General features: G+C 40.9%; 1 protein-coding gene across 1 annotated transcript in view; it reads right to left on the reverse strand.

The window, feature by feature from the left end:
- LOC145355319 (potassium voltage-gated channel subfamily A member 1) overlaps positions 1-20,875 on the reverse strand; it is a 78,227-nt gene that overhangs the window by 51,021 nt on the left and 6,331 nt on the right. The window lies entirely within an intron of this gene.

A 20,875-nucleotide genomic window follows, 5' to 3' on the forward strand; every position in this document is an offset into this window, starting at 1 on the left:
GGTGGTGGGGGGGGGGGGGGGGGGGGTGGTGGTGGTGCAGTTTAGATCAGAGTTGGTGAGGAACTTCTTCACTCAAAGGGTGGTGAATCTCTGGAATTCTCTGCCCATTGACGTGGTGGAGGCTACGTCGCTAAATATATTTAAGTCACGGGTAGATAGGTTTCTGATAGACAGGGGAATTAAGGGTTATGGGGAGAAAGCGGGAAAGTGGAACTGATCCACTTCAGATCAGCCATGATCTTATTGAATGGCGGGGCAGGCTCGAAGGGCTAGCTGGCCTACTCCTGCTCCTATTCCTTATGTTCTTATGTTCTAATGAATCAGGCAGTAGCCATCATAGAAGGACAAATCGACAGGGAGAGCAAAATAGCCTGTCAGTCTTTTCATTTGTGAAGCAGTACATATTGTAAAAATGCAATATAACGTGTCATAGAAAAAATGCTTCTTTTCATACAGGAGACAAATAGAAATGCAAAAGGTGATGATGAAAGTGTATAAGGGGCATCTAGTTAGAAAACAAAAAGCAGAAAGAATGGAAGGGGAGTTAGAACATGGAGAGTTAAGTAGAAATAGCTTTGGAGTGGGAACAAGCAGAGATAATTGCAACAAACAAGACATATAATTCATTTCTTTGTGAAAAAGAGCAGAAGTGGTTAAGTTAAGGACCTAATTTAGAATTATTTGTTTGCACTGTGCACTCCATCCATGCAGTTTCTGTTGTTTGGCATCATGCTTCAGAGTAGCAAGGTGGCTGGTTAGCACTGCTACCTCACAGCCCTAGAAACCTATTTCAATTCTGGCCTTGGGTGATAAGGCCGGAATTGAACCCAGGTCTGTAAGGGTGTGTGAAGTTTGCACGGTGTCTGTGCGTGTGCTTTCTCTGGGTGCTCCAGTTTCAAAGATGTGTGAGTCAGGTGGATTAATTTACTGAATTTACTGAAAACACTTAATATCCAGTTAGAAAAAGGTTTGTCTCTGGCTTCAAATGTGTGGGGCTACAAGGATAGGGTGGAGTGGAGGGCGTGGGTGGAGAAAAGGCAGGAGAACGGGGATGAGAAAAATATCAGCCATGATTGAATGGCGGAGCAGACTCAGTGAGCTGAGTGGCCTAATTCTGCTCCTATGTCTTATGCTCTTTGGAAGATTCGGTACAGACGTGATGGGCTAAGTGACCTTTTCATGCACTCTAGATATTCTATACTACTTATTGTGCTGAAAATCAGAGATGAATATTCTTTAAAATTTTTCTGTACAAGGCAGTATCTAAATTTAGGAGCAAAGCACGAATCAGTCCTACACGTCAATAGTTAGGTCATGCATTTGAAAGGAAACATTCAGAATGCAAAGACATTGAAGAGTCTAACGTCCATCGATGAATCTGATCAGAATGTCAAAAGTAAGGACAATTAAAAGAAGAATTAATATAGACTGAAGTAATGATACAAGGACTGATATCGTTCAACTATCTCATCAGAACCTTAGCACAAAACTGTAAAGTTTAAAGCAAAAAGGTAGATGAATTGTGCGTCAGCCATGTGTCCCAGAGAAAGCGGACCTCAAAATCACATGGCTCCTTGTCATATTCAACAGTAATAAGGTCAAGAACAGCAGCAGGACTTTAAAAATAGCAATGACAACGTCAACAGAAAGAGCAAAAGCAACAAGAACAGCACAATGTAAAATAGTAATAACAATTTTAAAAACCGCAGTGCTAATAATTATGAGAGCAACAAGAAAAACCAGAAGTAATATCTAAATTACGAAAGTGGTGAAAGCAAAAAAATAGCAACACAAAGGCATCAACAGTAATTATTAGAAATACGTAACAGCATTAAAATATCAACCAGAATAAATACAATCCATATAATTGCAAAACCAATAGAAATAACACCAAATAAAATTTAGAACAACAGCACATTCAGCAACATCAAGGATAACAAGTTCCATGCATTAACGTAGCACCTTCAAAATATCAAAGTCCTACAAAGCACTTAAGAACTAAATTGTCAGAGTCTCTCAAAAGAAGACAGGAAGGTGAAGCAGCGGAGGCTTTTGGCAAAGGGAATTGCAAAGCATGGACAAAGTTGGCACCAATAATCGGGCAAAGGGAGAGAGAGAGAGAGTGAACAGGAGAACAGAATCACAGGGGGAGCGCTTTGGGTAGCAGCAGCAGCCGTAGCAGACAAGATGCAGAGACAGGGTTTGGCAAGGTTATACCAAGCAAAAAGGAGGTTATAGAACATAGAACATAACAGCGCAGAACAGGCCCTTCGGCCCACGATGTTGCGCCAACCAGTTAAAAAGCAATGACCCTCTAACCTAAACCAAACCCTTTCCATCCATAAACCTATCCACGGATCTCTTAAACACCCCCAAACTAGGCGCATTTACAACTGCAGCAGGCAGGGCATTCCAATCCCTCACCACCCTCTGGGTAAAGAACCTACCCCTGACATCCATCCTATAACTACCACCCCTTAATTTAAAGCTGTGCCCCCTCATGCTAGCTTTCTCCATCCGAGGAAAAAGGCTATCACTGTCCACCCTATCTAAACCTCTAATCATCTTATATGTTTCAATAAGGTCCCCTCGCAGCCTTCTTTCTAACGAAAACAACCTCAAATCCCTCAGTCTCTCCTCATAGGACCTCCCCTCCATACCAGGCAACATCCTGGTAAACCTCCTCTGCACTCTCTCCAAAGCCTCCACATCCTTCCTATAATGTGGGGACCAGAACTGCACACAATACTCCAAGTGCGGCCGCACCAGAGTCTTGTACAGTTGCAACATGACGCTGCGGCTCCTAAATTCAATCCCCCTACCAATAAACGCCAAGACACCGTATGCCTTCCTAACAACCCTATCTACTTGATTCCCAACTTTCAGGGATCTCTGTACACATACACCTAGATCTCTCTGTTCATCCACATTATTCAGAGTCCTACCGTTAGCCCTATACTCTACACATCTGTTATTCCTGCCAAAGTGAATTACCTCACACTTTTCCACATTAAACTCCATCCGCCACCTCTCGGCCCAGCTCTGCAACTTGTCCAAGTCCCCCTGTAAACTAAGACACCCTTCCTCACTATCTACCACACCTCCGACTTTGGTGTCATCAGCAAATTTACTAATCCACCCAACTATACCCTCATCCAGATCATTTATAAAAATTACAAACAGCAGTGGCCCCAAAACAGATCCCTGAGGCACACCACTCGTAACTGAACTCCATGACGAATACTTACCATCAACCACCACCCTCTGTATCCTATCCGCCAGCCAATTCCTGATCCAATTACCTAAATCACCCTCAATCCCATACATCTGCATTTTCTGCAGAAGCCTTCCATGGTGAACCTTATCAAACTACAGAGTTATGACATCAATGCTAGAGTTAGAAGTAGACATTCTTTGTAATGGGGTGAGAGGGGGCATGGGTCAGAAGCACAGCTTAGGGTTGAATAAAAGAAAGGTTGGAAATTCCCTCGTTCAGTCAGCAATGGTAATCACAGAATGCAATGGAAATCATGGCAAAGGGACAAAGTTTGTGCCATGGCCTAAAGGCAATTGCCACTTCATTCCAAAATTTAACTGGAGGAAACAATCCACCCAAGATCAAATGGCAGACAAGTAATGTTTCCTTTATTCATTTGTTGGCAAGGACAATATCTATTGCCCATCCTTTGGTAGCTGAATGAAGAGAAGTGGGGGAGACGTGGAGTTGGATGTTACCAGTGCAAACACCAACAGTAGCATAAATAGCAACTGCAAAGCAGCACTGAAAACAGCAAGAACATCTATTGCAACAACAATCACAACAGTACTCACAGTAGCAAGAATTAAAACAACAATAGTAATAAATTCAAAGCACTCTGTCAACAAAGCAGTACCAACAGCAATATCTGGGGAAGCAATAGCAATGCTAGAGAGATAGCAATAATGCCAACAGTAATAGCAACAACAGCAAAGAGCAGCAATAATAATGAATGCATCACAAGTAATTGGTATGCCACCAGCAACCACTGAATCAAGTAGCACCCAAAGCAATACAAACAGGCACAGCAGCAACATCAATAATTGTATCCATGGCGTAAGGAACAACAGTGGTACATTCAGTGTATGCTCCTTGTGTACAGAGAATAGACAATAGTACAGAGAATAGACAATAGAGAATAGTACAGCGCTAGACAAGGTGAAAGAACGGGATCAACAAGCAAAGAGCTTTTTTTCGTATGGGTGGGGCAGGGGAGGCAAAGAGCATTGTTGGAGAGGAGAGTGAATGGTACAATCATCTCAACACCCTATTTTTACCTGGTTTGTAAGGTGTTGGACAGAAACCCCTTTTCACTTGGTGTGCATTTCCATACACATCCAACTTCATGTGTAGAAAGTTCAACCCTATTTCAACATTGTACATTAGATGACAATACAGGCATGACACCAGAACATCTCCCTCACCTGTGGTTTGGATGGGCAACTAACAAAGTGATTGTCAGAAAGAGTGGGAATTAAAGGTTACAACCAGCCCCTTCAGGTGTTGAGAAAATAGGTTTCAGACCTGCAGCTGAACCCAAATTCTGTCCCACAATTTAAGGCCACCGTCCATCTTCAGGAGGCTGTAGCCACATCACTGCAAACCAGGCCATACCAATTAAACTAGAAATCCATCAGAGACCAACTACACTCTTCAAGCTGATTCAAAATACATTCTGTTGCAATGTAACCAAAGGAAACATGACATGATGGTCAGCTGACCCATTAGCCAATGTAACCAATGGCAATGTGCTGTGGTGATCAGCTGACCAATTGGACAATATAACCAATGGCAATGTGCTGTGATGATCAGCTGACCCATTAGCCAATGTAACCAATGGCAATGTGATGTGATCAGCTGACCTGGTAGAAATAGGGGATTTGGAGATGTATTTATAGCCGAATTTGGTAGGTAATGAAGGATTGGCATTAAAACTGATGCCTTGTGAAGTTGTTTTGTTCATTATTACTTATACTGGAGAGGTCCACTCAAGTGAGACTTGAGAAAATGGCCTTAAAGAGGCTTTTCAAGATAGATGGGGGCATAAGAAGTTGAAGAGATTTGAAGTAAATATTTCTGGAGATACAGCCACAGTAACTTAAAATACTGTGGAGGGAGTAGTGAATGATCAGTAACCTAGTGTGATAGGAATACAAATGACCACTCAGTTCAGTTACTGTGATTCTGTGGAGAAACTTGAAAAGGAGAAGGAGGATCCTGAAGTCTGTTAGCTGTGTCAAAGGGCACCAATGAAGATTGAAAGTGCTGGCTTCATGAAGGAGAGAATACAGAATGCCATGAAATTTTCCATAGGTTGAGTTTGTGAAAAGTGATGTTGGAGTGGATGTGCAGTGTTGCCCTGAAAAAGTTAATGAAGTGGATGATAGTTAATGCATTGGTTAAAAAGTGGTCATGTGTCATGGACAATGCTCTAAATGTGCAAGAAAATGATTTTAGGAAATAGTCATATTGCAGTGTGGGAAGATCAGTTTGTGGTTAACTCAGGACACTAAGTTCATCATTTTCTACATTGATAAAGGAGCACGTGGAAAGGGAATGGAGACCACATCAGCAGACTTGAGGTTGCCTTTAGTATTACTGGTCAAAGCAAATATAAGCATTGCTTTGAAGTTAGTAGCGTAGGAATGTGAACAAGCTGCAGTCATCAGCTGGTGGGGAATGAAAGAAACATTTAGCCATGGACACATGACAACTAGCTAGGATCACAATTGTTAGTGTTTTGATGTCCATGACAAGCTGTAGCTATTTAAGAACAGGTGAAGTTTCAATATGGGGTATCAATTGACATAGTCTGGCTTAAAAGTGAAAGCCAAGAGTAAACTCCTTGGTCAAAAGCCCAGCAAAAAAAAACTGAATAAATAAATACATATTAACAAGATGCCAATTTTCTCAATGAAATGATAAGAATCTCTATACAACATTTAGATAGATATGAAGTAAGTCAAATTTAAAAGAGAAGGTACCAGCAAATAATGGTAATCCCTCGAGGCAATGAAAGCATGTACACAATTTGAACAGCATGAGAAATGGAGAAAATAAACACTATGCAACACTGTTTCGTGAATTGTGAGATTTCATATACTCTCCAATCTCTAAGTATACATAATAATTTTGTGAAGTGTAGACAAAGTAATATGAGTAAAACAAGGAGAGACTAATGCAAAATAGATCCTGTCATCATTCTACTAGTTTTGTAACATCATGAGGGTGGGCAATTTTCCACATAAAGTGACAGTGGGAATTGGGGGGAAACATTCAAATGAGGCAACACTGATGCACTGGCATGATAGGAGTGAAACTGGTCTAAGCTATCAGGTATAAAATGCACTTGTAGCAAGCAAATTGCTGGTTGATTTTTCATGTGCTATTTTCTTTTCCATTGACCTTGGAAAACTACCACCTTTGTATAGCCCACACTGATACGAATGGTGCTGTGCCTTCGTCATAATGGAGGCTTAGATGCCCATTCAGCTCCTAAAGTATGGGCATAACCCCATCAAAACCCCCAACTCTTGTTGGAAAGTAAATTGACCTTGAAGACTCAGAGATTCATAGAATCTTACAGTGCAGAAGGAGGCCATTCAGCTCATCAAGTCTGCACCAACCACATTCCACCTGGGCCCTATCCCCATAAATTTACCCTAGCTAGCCCCCTAACATTAACGGGTAATTTAGCATGGCCAATCCACCTAACCCACACATCTTTTAGACTGTGGGAGGAAACCAGAGCATCCAAAGGAAACCCATGCAGACACGGGGAGAATATGCAATCTCCACACACAGTGATTCAAGCCGGGAATTGAATGCAGGTTCCCTGGAGCTGTGAGACAGCTGTGCTAACCACTGTGCCACTGCACCATGCCATCCTTTTTACGCCATATGAGAGCTTAATAACTCACCTGAAATGGCCAGGCTGTAAATGTTCACGCTTTTCAGTCAGGCAATTGTGAGACTGAGTTAGCGTTCCTAACCATGGACAGCCCGTCATGAGGAATGCTAACCACTGGAGCTAACTTGATTATTAGAGAGGCGAAACCATGTCTCACTGATAAACAACTGGCATCTGAACAGTGGTTATTTGGATGTGGATTCAGTTCAGAGCCCCCGTAGCCTTTTCCAGGCTCCAAAGGCATCACTGGAATGATCTCCTCAGTGATGGGTTATTGCCCGAGGATCTTATTCCCCAGAGAGGAATATTCGATAGAGGATTATTTGCAGTGGAATAGTCAAGTATGTTGGGTGCTTCAACAGGCTTAGATTTATATTGGCTAATAGGACATGCTTACTCAACAGTTATTGGCATTATGACCAGCATGTGGCTGATGGACTGATTTACGAATTGGGAAATGGTTTTTAACCAGTAGAATCAGGAAACACGCCAGTTCAGAGTCGATTGAAGAAATAGTTTTAAAGTTTCATTAGTAGGCTTACATTAACACGTCAATGAAGTTACTGTGAAAATCCCCCTAGTCACCACACTCTGGCACCTGTTTGGGTACACTGAGGGAGAATTTGGCATGGCCAATGCACCTAACTACTAAAACTTTTGGACTGTGGGAAGAAAATGGGGCACGCAAAGGAAACCCACACAGACACAGGGACAATGCATAAACTCTGCACAGAAACCCAAGCAGGGAATTGAACCTGGGTCCCTTACACTGTGAGGAAGCAGTGCTAATAACTGTGCCATCGTGTCACCCAATACCAGTGGCATGGCATGATTAATGGAAAAATACCACGCCAGATGTATCAGGAAAAAGATCTTGAGGTAACAATAAATGTCAAGTTTGTGTGCAACTATCAAAACCTGATAGAAAATGGGATGTGTTTCAGATCAAAGGAAGAAGTTCTATTGCCACCTCAATCATTGGTGAGATCACTGGTCAGAGCACCTGGGAGGATTCTGAAGTTCAAGAATCGATAATGCAGTAAGGGTGTCTTTCAGCAAAGTCTTCCGTATGCTGGGATATTGAGGAAGGGGGTGGAGGTGAGGGATAGCACTATCCCAAATGATAGTATTGTCATGCACACTCAAAGTCAAAGTTAATAATCCTGGGGAACATTTCAGAAAATTATAAGAGAGTGTTCCATCTTAATGATGCTATCCCTGTAAAATTCACCTGGAGGCCCTTAACAGCATTGAATGCCAGATACATGCCAGGTATCCTTTGTGATTAGTGCTATAGGACACAAATGGCAGAAAATGTACATCAGAAACTTCCTACATTTGCATGTCATCATTACATGTGCGTACATATTATTATATGATCGTGCACAAATCAGCCAGAGATTTTAACAGGATCCATCCTGAAATTCCACCCCTTGCCCAAATAATGATCTTATCTCGCCCTTCAATTGTTGTGCCTGATATAAATCACCTTTTGCTCAAGCACCTGTCAATACCAACATAGAAGCAATATCTGCGCTCTCTCTGTCCTCAGGCCTCAGGAGAAGGTGATTTCTTTCAGATAATATGTCATCTTGAAAGGAAGGACAAGGCATTTAAAAGGTGCTGGTACTTTAGCTACACGCAATATCATTTTCACATTTTCACTATTCTGTTAGAGCAGTGTGCTTTTCGTTTTATGGGGTTTGGCGTCTGAGATTTTGGTTGAATTTCATGTGCAGCCTGTTCTGAAATGAAAAGTAATGGACAGCAATAATGTTCTTGACCTCTTCAATAGATTCAACTCCAGCTTTGACTAGTATACTTCAAAATTGATGTACTTCCTTGGTTCTTTTCAGTCTAGGGTGGCTTAAACCACTGGCAATATTCACCACTACTGCATTTCCTTGCTTGTATTTCATTGCCAGAGTGTAATTCTACAGACATAATAGATTTTCTCTGCAGATTTTTGGGTGCCAGTCAGAATAATTGCTTATAAAATGTCCTCCATGAGATTCTGGACAGTCCAAATTCCAACTCCTTTTCCATGTGCATATTGCTGAAATCATGCACATTCACGCACTGACATTTGCTGTTCAGATACAGCTTTAAGAGATATACAAAATAAGATCTTTGCCTATTGCAAAATCAAGCCTAAATCATGCCAATCACCTTGGCAACCACATCAACTGATATGCTGCCATGTAAATTTCCTTTTACAGACGAGTCTACCCATTTGGGATGAATTTGGTACGTATTGTCCAGGTGAAGCATTTACCCACATTGCTCAATATCATTCAAAGTATATACTGATGGATCAAAAATCTTATTCCATAGAATTATAGAATCCCTACAGTGTACAAAGAGGCCATTAGGTTCATTGAGTATACACCAACACTCCAGAAGAGGGGCAATCCAGATTCTCCTCTCTGCCCCATCCTGCAAACCCATACATTTATCATGGCTCTTCTCCGCAACCTACACATCTTTGGACGTTAAGGGGCAATTTAGCATGGCCAATCTGCCTAACCTGCACATCTTCAGATTGTGGGAGGAAATTGGAGCACCTGGAGGAAACCCATGAAGACACAGGGAGAACATACAAACTCCTAAAAGATATCTGTGTCTCTCTTGTTGTTCACCACCGTGCAACAACTCCATGGTATTTTCAATTGTGTGAACTTTCAGTCCTTATCAATTACTCTTAGTGCTTCCTCAGTGACAGTGCATCTTGGAGGGACCAGGGTAGCCATTGTCCAAGGGGGACTGAGGCACCTGAGGGAGCTGCTGCAGGCTGGACCTCCTGTGCTAATAATAAGTCTGCCTGGTCCTTGCTGTTTTCCCAAGTATGTCAGTGTCATAGGCCAAAATCTTACTGGCACTGTGAGGCTCGGAGAACAGCATTCTCCATTGGCCTTGGGCGGGATCGTACGAAACTCGGGTAGATGTGCCGGCAAAATTCCACCCATAGTCATTAAGGTGTAGAAGGAGGCCTTTCAGAATACCCTTCCACACGCTGGGATATTGGGGGAGGGGACTGGAGATGAGGGAATTCACTTGAAGCACTATCCCAAATGATAGCATTGTCACACACACTCGGGCCAGCCAGACTACCAGTACTAGATTCGAAATCTGGTTGGTCATTGATCAACAATCGAGCAAATCACTGAAAATTTCAGAGATAGCCTATCCATAATAACAATCGCAGTTACCATGCCAGAATCTAAGGCTTTACTTAGATCTTCTGTTAGAAGAAGCACGGTTGTGAAATTTTGTTCAAGCAAGTGTGTGCCTCATGACTAACTGCACCATCATGGTGTCTCAGATGTGAATGGTGGACTCCTCCAGCTGAGCCACTATCCTGTGACATTGTCTTCACTGCCTGCTTAATTCTCTGCAGGCATTCTTATAAATGTCAACCTTTTGGAGACCTGGAACCTGAGGCTACTCAGCTGAGGATATCTATTTCCTGTCCCTTCAGAGAGCAATACATTTCCACTTCATTTCTTCCTGATCACCCACAATTTGCCTGTTTTTATTATGTGAAATTCTTTCCGTCCAAGTAGCACTCCCTCTTCCTGGAGGACCCAACCATCTCCTGGCCTCCACCACAATCTCCCCTCCCGCCCCAACCATCCACCCTCATAACGAAGACAAAGATCTGAAGAAGAGTCATCCATACTCGGAATATTAGCTCTGTTCTCTCTCCACAAATGCCTTCAGACCTGCTGAGACTTCCAGCATTTTCTGTTTTTCTCTAGGGCTTCCCATATGGCGAATCCCCTGCCCACCATTGAGTGAATGTCAGTAATGGTGGGATGAACTCCTTAAATGGACATTAATTGTCCACCTTCGGGGCCTCAATCTGTGGTGGGGTGAGAAGGCTGACCATGTGCTTTACCTGATTAAGTCATGGACTTAATCAGGGCAACAGCAGGAAGGTGGATGGTTCCCATACACTACTTGCCCGTCAACTAAATTGCCCTCCCGCCACCAAAGCTGCCACAGGAGAGGGTGTTAAATGACCTCCACTGAAACACTGCCCCAAATCACTGATGCTGGAAACAGCTTTTACATCCATTTAAATGCTGCAGCAGTGGTGGATTTCTCTTCCCTGTGCTCTGTTTTTAATTTCCATTTGGTGGAAAGCCAATAATAAAAAATTACAGAACAATCCATCTTTGACTTTTGCAGTGCAAGCTAATTTTAATGATATAAAGAGTTGGTGTGTGATCCATTATCAGAAATGGTGAGTGCAGACCCTACATAAAAAACACAATCTGAAACTTCCCTGCATTTGTCCCATTGCAAAATGATCAGTGCTTTGGAAGGATATTCTCATGCATACCATCTTTACATTCTTCTCAATAGAAGATACACTCTGTCCTTTATTTCACCAAATAAAATTCTACTCTTATTTTTACATAAGACAAGAAATTAAGTTTATTAGTTGTAGCTCAATTCCTGTTACTTTGTTGTACTCCAAGAAACAGAATATGTGCGTTGAAAATACCATTCCATTCTACAGAAGATTCAAAATTGCAGAAAGATCATAGCACTAAGCACACAGACTAGTTAATTAAGTTTATCTATTAGTGTCACAAGTAGATTTACATTACCAGTGCAGTGAAGTTGCTATGAAAATCCCATAGTCAAAACACTCCAACGGCTGTTCGGTTACACTGAGGAACAGTTTAGCATGGCCAGTCCACCTAACCAGCATGTCTTTAGGACAATGGGAGGAAATCGGAGCACCCAGAGAAAGCCCACACAGACATGAGGAAAATGTGCAGTCTTCACACAGACAGTGACCCGAGGCTTGAATTGAACCCAGATTCCTGGCACTGTGAGGTAGCAGTGTGAACCACTATGTCTTATTTGGAAGGTAGCCTAATGTCACAATATTCAGCAATATATTATCATATATGAAATCCAGGAACTGCATTTGGTTACTGATTCACAAGTTTGGTGTAAAGGTTTATGCCTGTTGAGAGTGTGGGGGAAAGCCTTGAAGGTTTTCTTCCTAATCTAAATGTTCACTGTCGTACACAAAAAGAGCAATGCAAACAAATGACAACTTTTCTTTGAAACAAACTTTGACTTGAAAATTCTTCTGCCTCTTTCACCTATGTATGATTTTTTTAAATCTGGGGCTTCAATTATCTCCCATTAAAATTATAGTAAATGGTGAGAAGAAATACTTGTGTATTTCAAAGCTTGTATTTGAAGAAATATTAATCTTTTCCTTTTCTCTATTACCTAGTACTTACTGTTGGTAAAAAGTTAACATATTCATGTGACATTGCAATATTAAAGTAGACATGAATCTACCTATCTCAAACATCTCTTCTAAAGAGAGTGTAGAGAAAGGTGTTCGATTTTTACCAACAGTGATTTCTGATATAGATTCAAAAGGAAGCACTTGAATTTGGTTTGCTATTTTAAAATTGAAATAATCCGGACTTGTTTTGACCCATGGATTGTATTACTTTCCTTTCTAACTCCTCCCCTATCATAGAACCTTGCAGCATATTCTGACTGCCAATGCGACATAATTTACTTTTCTTGCTCAAACTCTATTCCACAGTTGCAACACCTGCCCTGGCCAGAATACACAATGCCTTTAAAAGACATAGACAGATTTGAAGATGAGCAGGCCAGCTTGATGTAGCACTTGCATTACACAAACTTTTGTCCTCTGCTGAGATATGCAGTCATGCAACAACATGTATATCATGCAAAACTATCATGCAATTTTTAACAGGTAGCAATCACAAAGTTGGCATCCTGCCTGCCGCAGGGGCAGAGAGCACTGGTTCATTATATATTCCGAATCCTGCATCCCTTTGGGCAGGACGGAGGGGGGAGGGGAGATGTAGGGGATTGGGAGTGGGCATGCGCTGTTTTCTAAAACACCCATCTATGTTTTGTGACTGGATTACTTTAGTAAACAAACTATCAGAGCAATTTATATCCATTCTTTGTTGTTAGTATTTACTGAATATTAATAGTGATAAATCAAAATGTTTATCACTCATGTCAAAATTATTGCACTTTTTCTGCATTGCTGTTGAAATCCAGCTCTTTATTATTACATCAGCTTCACTAACACTATGTTTGCTGATGTCTTGTTTCACCTTCCACAAACCACAGCTACAGAATGAAATACCTCACATATTCTACTGGACTAATGCCAACACCTGTATCATCTTTGTCCTTGCCAAGCTCCACTGATTCAAGTTGGCTCTAAAGTTCTCATTCTCACCTTCAAAATCTCCTCATGGTCCCACCTCAGGTGCCATCCCCTTGTGTATTGCCCAGTCCTCCCACTGGTATGTCTAAGCTTTACTCTTTAACCCTTCTCCTCCACAATTGGTGACAGCTCATCCACCTACTGTCTGGAACTTTTGCCATCAATGCCTCTCTTGCATCACTTCCCTTTCTCCTTTCAAAAGCACCTGAAAAATGTCTCCTTGTGTTGCCACTTCCCCTTCCTGGTCCTCTGTTTATTTGTTGCTGTTTTGCGTCCAATGCCCTGCAAAGTTCAGGGCTATCTTTCTTGTACACCAGGAAATATAAAAACTGAACCTGTAAACTCTTCTTTATTTGCCTCTGAAGTCAACAAATGCTGACATTAAGTATGCACATTTGTACACTCGGTCACCAACTATATTATTTTGTTTTGCCTCTCCATCATGCAGCATTTCCAGAAATTGACAATAAATGATTTAAAGTTTATTTATTTGTCACAAGTAGGCTTATATTAACACTGCAATAAAGTTACTGTAGAAATCCCTGTGGTCCTTTTTAATAAAAATAGCCACTACAAGTGTTTTCAGTCTAAGTCTGAAGATTACTGCTAATTTGATTGAGGACAGAATCAAAACAGTTTAGAATACTACTTGAGTTCAGTCAGAATGTCATCTCCATAGAGGGGACACAACAAAGTAGTGCTACATAAACGGAGTTTACAATTATGTGCTTTTTATTTTCTTGTAATTAGCTGTTTATTTGATTTTTATTCCCTGTCTTCTAGGGGTACAGTAGCATTGCAGTAACATTACTGGACTAGTAATCCAACCATCTTGATCAATGCTGCAGAGAGAGGTGTTCACATTCCACCACAGGAACTGGAGGAATTTCAATTCAGTTAATTAATACAGCTGGAAATTGATAAATAAATTAATAATGATCGTGAAACTAGCGGGAGGAAATGTGTCACTACCCGGTTTGACCTACACCAGACCCTCACCAATCTGGTTAACTTGTAAATGTCCTCCGAAATGGCCTAGCAAGCCACTCAGTTGTAGTTGGCTCACCAGCACTTACTCAAGGGCAGTTGCACTTGGGTAATAAATGCAGGCCTTGCTCACAATGTTCATCTACAGAGAATGAATAAAAGAAAAAAAGATGCCAGATGGACAACTTGTCGACAATTTTCAGGAGGTTACAGGCCCTACCCAGGTGGCACGGTAGCACAGTGATTAGCACTGCTGTCTCATAGTGCCAGGGATCCAGGTTCAATTCTGGATTTGGGTGGCTGTCTGTGTGGAGTTTGCACACTCTCCCTGTGTCTGTATGGGTTTCCTCCGGGTGCTCCAGTTTCCCCCCGCAGTCCAGAGATGTCCAGAGGTGGATTAGCCATGCTAAATGAGTAGCTTAGTGTCCCAAGATGTATAGGTTTGGGGAATTTGTGGGGTTACAGGGATAGGGTCAAAGTAAGAAGCCCTATCGGAGAGTCGGTGCAGACTTGATGGGCTGAAAGACTCCCTTCTGCACTCCAGGGATTCTATTCTATGATTCTACCTAGATGTGACACTCCACTTCTCCCTGCTTGATGAGGGCCTGTTGCCATTCAGCAAATCTTTCCTTGACACAATGCACCCAATCAAACATAAGGCAGACCTGCAGCTGCTTCAGCTCCTTGGCATTAAACATTAGCATTGAAATGCTCAGTGCCATCTTCTCACCCAGCTCATGATTTCGAGTCCACCTGCAGTGCACTTGGAAAGGACAAACAAGTCAAGGAAATACATGATGAACAGCTAAGAAGCACCGAAGATCAGAGAGATCTTACTGTGCATGTACATCGGTCCGTTAAGGTAGTAGGACAGACGGACAAAGTGGTTAAGAAGGCATATGGTATCTTTGCCTTTATTAGCCAAGGCATGGAGTACAAGAGCAGGATGGTTATGCTGGAACTATATAAACTGTTGGTTAGGCCACAGTTAGAGTATTGTGTGCAGTTCTGGAATTCACATTAAAGGACGGATGTGATAGTACTAGAAAGGGTGGAGAGGAGATTTACCAGGATGTTGCTTGGGCTGGTGAGTTTTAGATATGAAGAGAGATTGGATAGATTGGGATTGTTTTTCTTGGCGCAGCGGTGACTGAATAAAATTGCAAGGGAGATAGATAGGAAGAATGTTTCCTCTTGGTGGAGGGATCAATGACTCAGAAGCATAGATTTAAGATAAGGGGTAGGAGGCTTAGAGAGGATGTGAGGGTAAACCTTTTCTACCTAAAGAGTGTGGGAGTCTGGAACTTACTGCCTGAAAGGATGGTGGAGGCAGAGAGCCTCATAATATTTCAGAACTATTTAGATGTGCATTTGTGATGACAAGGCATACAAGGGTATGGACCAAGTGCTGGGAAATGGGATTAGAATAATTGAGTGGTTTGTCTTTGACTGGTGCTGTGCTCAGCTAAAGGGCTTTTTTCAGTGTTATATATACTTATGACTCTATGCATCGTCAATGAGTGATAACAGTTGCTCATGGATCAGCAAAAAGATAGTAAGTAAGCATGGAAGTGTTACAGACTGCTCCTCACCCAAGTAGTAAATGTAAGCACATTGCCTGCAGAATAGAGTTTCCCAATGTAGAGATTAAAGCTAGTGTCAAAACTGTGGAGAAATATATGAGAAAAACCAAGACAGGTTTTGTAACAAAGAGTGATCTGGAGATAGTCTAATGGCAGGTACAAATATGGACTTAATAGTTAGGTTAGTTTCAGTTTTAGTTTGATGGTAATTTTATATTTGAGGCTGACCAACATTAGTGTTTAAAAGATCAAGCCCGAGTAAGTATAAAATTAATTGAAGGAAAGATCAGAATGTTGTAAAACAATGGGATATAATTCACTAGATTGAAGCATCTTGCATTGTACCTGGCTAGATATTTCTCTGCATTGTTCAGCTCAACAAAATGTTGCTCATTATATTGCTAGAAATGCAAGCTGATAACAGGACATAAGGGTGACTTGAACTGCTGTGTATCTTCTTAATCAATGGGATTAAGGGACTGAAAATTAAAGAGGAAATATTGAGAAACAGAGTAATTTAAGATGGCAAACTCAATGTCAAATCAGGTACAAAAAGAGATATAGAGAGAGCGAAAGACAGATTGGTTTGCTGGAGTGGAAAAAGAGACAAAGGAGAAGTAAAAAAATTCTTAACATTGATTTTCTTGAAGTTGCCTACAGCAATTCCCTACCTGTGGAAAAAAAACTCAACACTTTTAGTTCCTCATTTTCTAAGTAAGAAGGATTTATGAGTTATTAACAATAATCACATTGTCAAGAAAGTAGTTGTGCTATTAATGACTAGAGTTAACTTTCTAACGCAAATTAGGGGACAACTAATGTGAAAATGTGGCAACTTCATGAATCTCGCATGGAATCAAAGCCTGTTTTGTGTTGTTGCTAATGGCAGAATGGCATAAATCATCCAGAAACTTGTAACAATTCACAGCGCATCTTTCTCACCACATGTTGCTGGATAATTTAAACATTATTAATGGGGTGCATCATCCACATGCCATTATTTCCTTCAGCAGATTCCAGTTCAATACATTCCTGTTAGGTTGGCAGTCACCAATAGCATCTATGAATGTGGAGTGATTCAAAAGAATTGGTTGAGTAAAAGATGTGCCAGGACCCCACAAACCAGAAGGAATTTGCCTGGATTTTACAGGCAATGACAAAGGAATGCTGCTTATCATTTATTCAACTTGCTGCTGCCCGTGAACATTTTGTGGGCCTTGATTAGCAATTTACAGTTACTAGGGGTCTCTTTTTCTGTGGAGTGGACACTACAGTGGGTCTGGAACCTGTATGAGCAGGGCATGCAATGACATGTCTCTTCAATCAATCAAATTGAAAAATTCTTACTGAAATACACAGAGCCTAATCTAGGAAGAGTAAAGTACAACATCTAATTCATACTCTAGCAATAATTAAATTCTGAAGGAATAAGATTTAATACTTAGTAACTGTTTGGGGTTTGTATTGCAGTAATTAAGACTTATCATACAACTTTAAATGAAATCACTTCCAATTGCATTCACCAGCTCTAACCATTCCTAACATGCTGAATAGGCAACTAACAGCTAAGTCCCAAAAGGTAATGTCCTTTACATATTTTAATGCTGAATCGAAGGGCAAGGTACTGGTGTAATGAAGCTTGTGGAAGAACAAGGAAAATTTGACAGCAGCTTCCACCTCTTTGCACTTTCTTACATATGTACATATACCAGAAGTTGCTGTCTTATTTACATCACAATAATGGTGAGCACTGGTGGTCTCACCATTGCTGTCATTGTAAAATCCAATCTTTAACCTGTTATTACTTTATTTCAATTGGCTGATTTGTAAGTGCATTTCATGGGGGTAGGGGCAGAAAGGGATTTACATGGTGCTAATAGATGCTTTAATGCCTTAATACCAATAAGATATCATTACATTCCTGTTTTCATGCAACATGAGCTCATGTCAGCAATTTGAGTATACTGATTTCCATTGACCACACATTGTACAAGCAAGCATCTGCATTTGTATTCCCAATGTAAAGTGCTGTTGCAGGAAGCTTTGCACTGACAGCACTAAATCAGAGGCAATGTAGTATTAAACAAATGCAATTAGGCGCAAGATCTTCTGCAAAGAGCACACAGCATCAAGTTAAGTTTGACCAAATGCATTCTAATTATAATCTAAGATTATGGTTCCATTCCACAGCTGGCACCTTTTGCAATAACATTGTGGGAGAATGGACATCCACTACATTCATGTGACCACAAGGAAATCATAATAGCTGTTAAACATTGGGCTCGTAACTCATTGGGAATTAATGTGCTCGTTGAATTATTATTTTACCTTTTAGTCCTCTATTAAAGTAGTGTCAGATAAGGCACATTCTCACTTTGAGGTCAGATGGTTCAAGTATCACACCAGAGAAAGAAAGAAATTTGAGGTTGGCACTTCAGTGCAGTGCTGAGTGAGTATTGCACTGTTCAAGCTGCTATTGTTTAAAGGAGACATTAAACTGGGCTTGTTTACCCTCCCAGGTTGACATAAAAGAAAAATTTCAAACTGGAATAAGGGAATTCTACCTGTATTCTGCCCAATATTTGTCCCTCAGTAAAGACCACTAAAACATATTAACTGTTTGTGGGGAATTGTTCAGTAAAATTTGGCTGGCAACTTTGCAAACCTGACTACACTTCAAAAACACTAACTAAAATGCTTTGAGACATCCCAAGGTCATTGAAGATGCTTCAGAAATTTACAACTTTCTATAACAAACAATTGGGGCAATGCAAGAGCTGCTGTCAGTACATTTTAAAAATATATAAGTATTACCAGTTTACAAATTAACAATTTGGTGAATGAGAACCATCAGCAATGCCAGCTATCTACAAATCATGCACATCCATTCATTAAATTTTCTCACATACAGGTGAAATGCAACGATGGCTAAGCATCATGAACATATAAGTACAAAAAATACCTGTTGGCCTTTGTTCTGCAACTACAGACTGGCCTCCAAGGCTGAATATCTCCAATTTAATCACATCCCAGAGAAACCCTGTCTTCAGGTCTAAACAAAATATTAATCAGGTTTATTCTTCCTGATGACGAAGAGAGAGATACACTCTGTGCTTTGGCACCGTAAAAAGTCTGACAACACCAGGTTTAAGTCCAACCGATTTATTTGATAGTACGCTCACTAGCTTTCGGGGTTAGTCCCTTCGTCAGGTGAATGGAGAGTTCTGGCCTCAGACAGAGCATATAACAGCACAGACAATTTACAGATTACTGATTAGAATGCAAATCTTTACACCTAACCTCCTGTTCAAGTCTTAAAGTGGCACCTTTGGCACCATGCCACTCAAATTAAGGACCTCAGTCTGGATGCATCTGCACATCATTCTTCGTCTCACTGTGAACTATCTGCAATTGACAGCAACAAGAAACGGGGTGTGTGATCATAGACTAGCAAATCAAATTGATCTCCTGCCCCAATTTCCGATGCCCATCACTCCCTAGGTTCAGACCTTATCTGCGGATCTCGACTGCAAACAAAAATGCTGCAGTTTGGACCCAATGAGGTGAATTCTTTTGGGTCAAGAAGAAACATGACATAAATGAACAACAAAGAATCTCTAACTCATCGCTCCTACTGAACAGCAAGAAACAAGTAATTAAAATCCACGCCACCCCCCGCCCCACCAAAAAAGTAGCAAGTACTTGGTATGGTTCTTCCATATCACAATCAAATGAATGTTCATGTCAGTTTCAGAGGTCTCAGTGTAAAAGGGTTCCCCACTACCTCACCACCCTCCCCCGCCCCCGTCCCCCAGAAAAAATGAAAACTCAGAAATGATTCAATCGGAATTCCATCAGCGGTGTATTAATGGACCATTAGATATTGGATCTAGGAGGTTTTAGATTTCTACTGTGTTGCTCAATACATTGATTCCTGGAATGACAGTGTTATCCTTTGAGGGGAAATTGAGTAGAATGGGCCATGCTATTCATAGTTTGAAAGAATGTGAGGCAATCTCATTGGAACAAACAGTATTCTGAGAGGACTTGTGAGGATAGAAGCTATTTTCCCTGGCTGGAGAGTCTAGACCAAGGTACATCATCTCAGGACAGAGGTCCAGATTTTCAGACTGAGATGAAGAGAAGTTTCCTTCGCCCAGGATAGAAAGGACCGAGACTGTTTTCGCTGGCTCGAGAGTCCAGGTTAAGGGATATAGTCCCAGAATAAATCTTTGAATTTTGCTATTGCCAAAGATTGTAAATGCTTAGTTGTTGAGTATATTTGAGGCTGAATTTGCAAGTGTTTGGACTCTAAGGGGAATCAAAGGATATCTGCATGTGGCAGGAAATTGGACTGAAGGTCAAGGATCAGTCATGATCTTATTGAATGGAAGAGCAGGCTCATGGGACCATATATGGCCTTCTCATGTTGCTATTATGTTCTAATGCTCTGCTAACCAGGAAACATTAAGGGAGAACTACGATTGGGATCAAGGAAAAGTCAAAAGCTCATCTGAAATTTCTGATCATTATCCAGTAGCTGCTATTGAGAATAGTGCATGTGCGGGCATCAGAAGGACAAAATGTAATTTCACTGTTGGAAAAAAAAAACCCAAGAGTGAATGGCCTAATGCTGCTCACATTTCTAAATGAAAAATGGCTGAGATATAAAGAGCAGAAGCATATCTTTGGAAGAGTGAGCACTAACTGAAGACCAAGGGAGGAAAAGGGAAGAAATCTGCATGTGTAAAAAATCAGTACAACATAAGTTGAGAGTTATGAGTTCAACTGGTTGTTTGTTCCGTTGCTGTACAGCAGCTTTTAATGTTATGGTTAGCAGTGATAATTTTAATGACAGAACTAAGTACTATGTCATACAAGCACTAAAATAATAACTTACACTGGTGATATAATGCTTTTAAATTTCATGCAAACCATTTACTTGCACACAAGCAGAATAGGATACATCCATAATGATGCAGAAAATGGAAAAACTCACCCAAGATCGTAACATATTCTGTTTGTTGTCACTCATACAAAAGAGCATCAGAGCTACACATATTCAGCTGTCTTTGCTGAGCTATCCTGCATTTTGTTTTGGAAGGGAT

Source organism: Carcharhinus amblyrhynchos, chromosome 19, assembly GCF_965287045.1.
Source record: "Carcharhinus amblyrhynchos chromosome 19, sCarAmb.v2.hapA, whole genome shotgun sequence".
Lineage (NCBI taxonomy): Eukaryota > Metazoa > Chordata > Chondrichthyes > Carcharhiniformes > Carcharhinidae > Carcharhinus > Carcharhinus amblyrhynchos.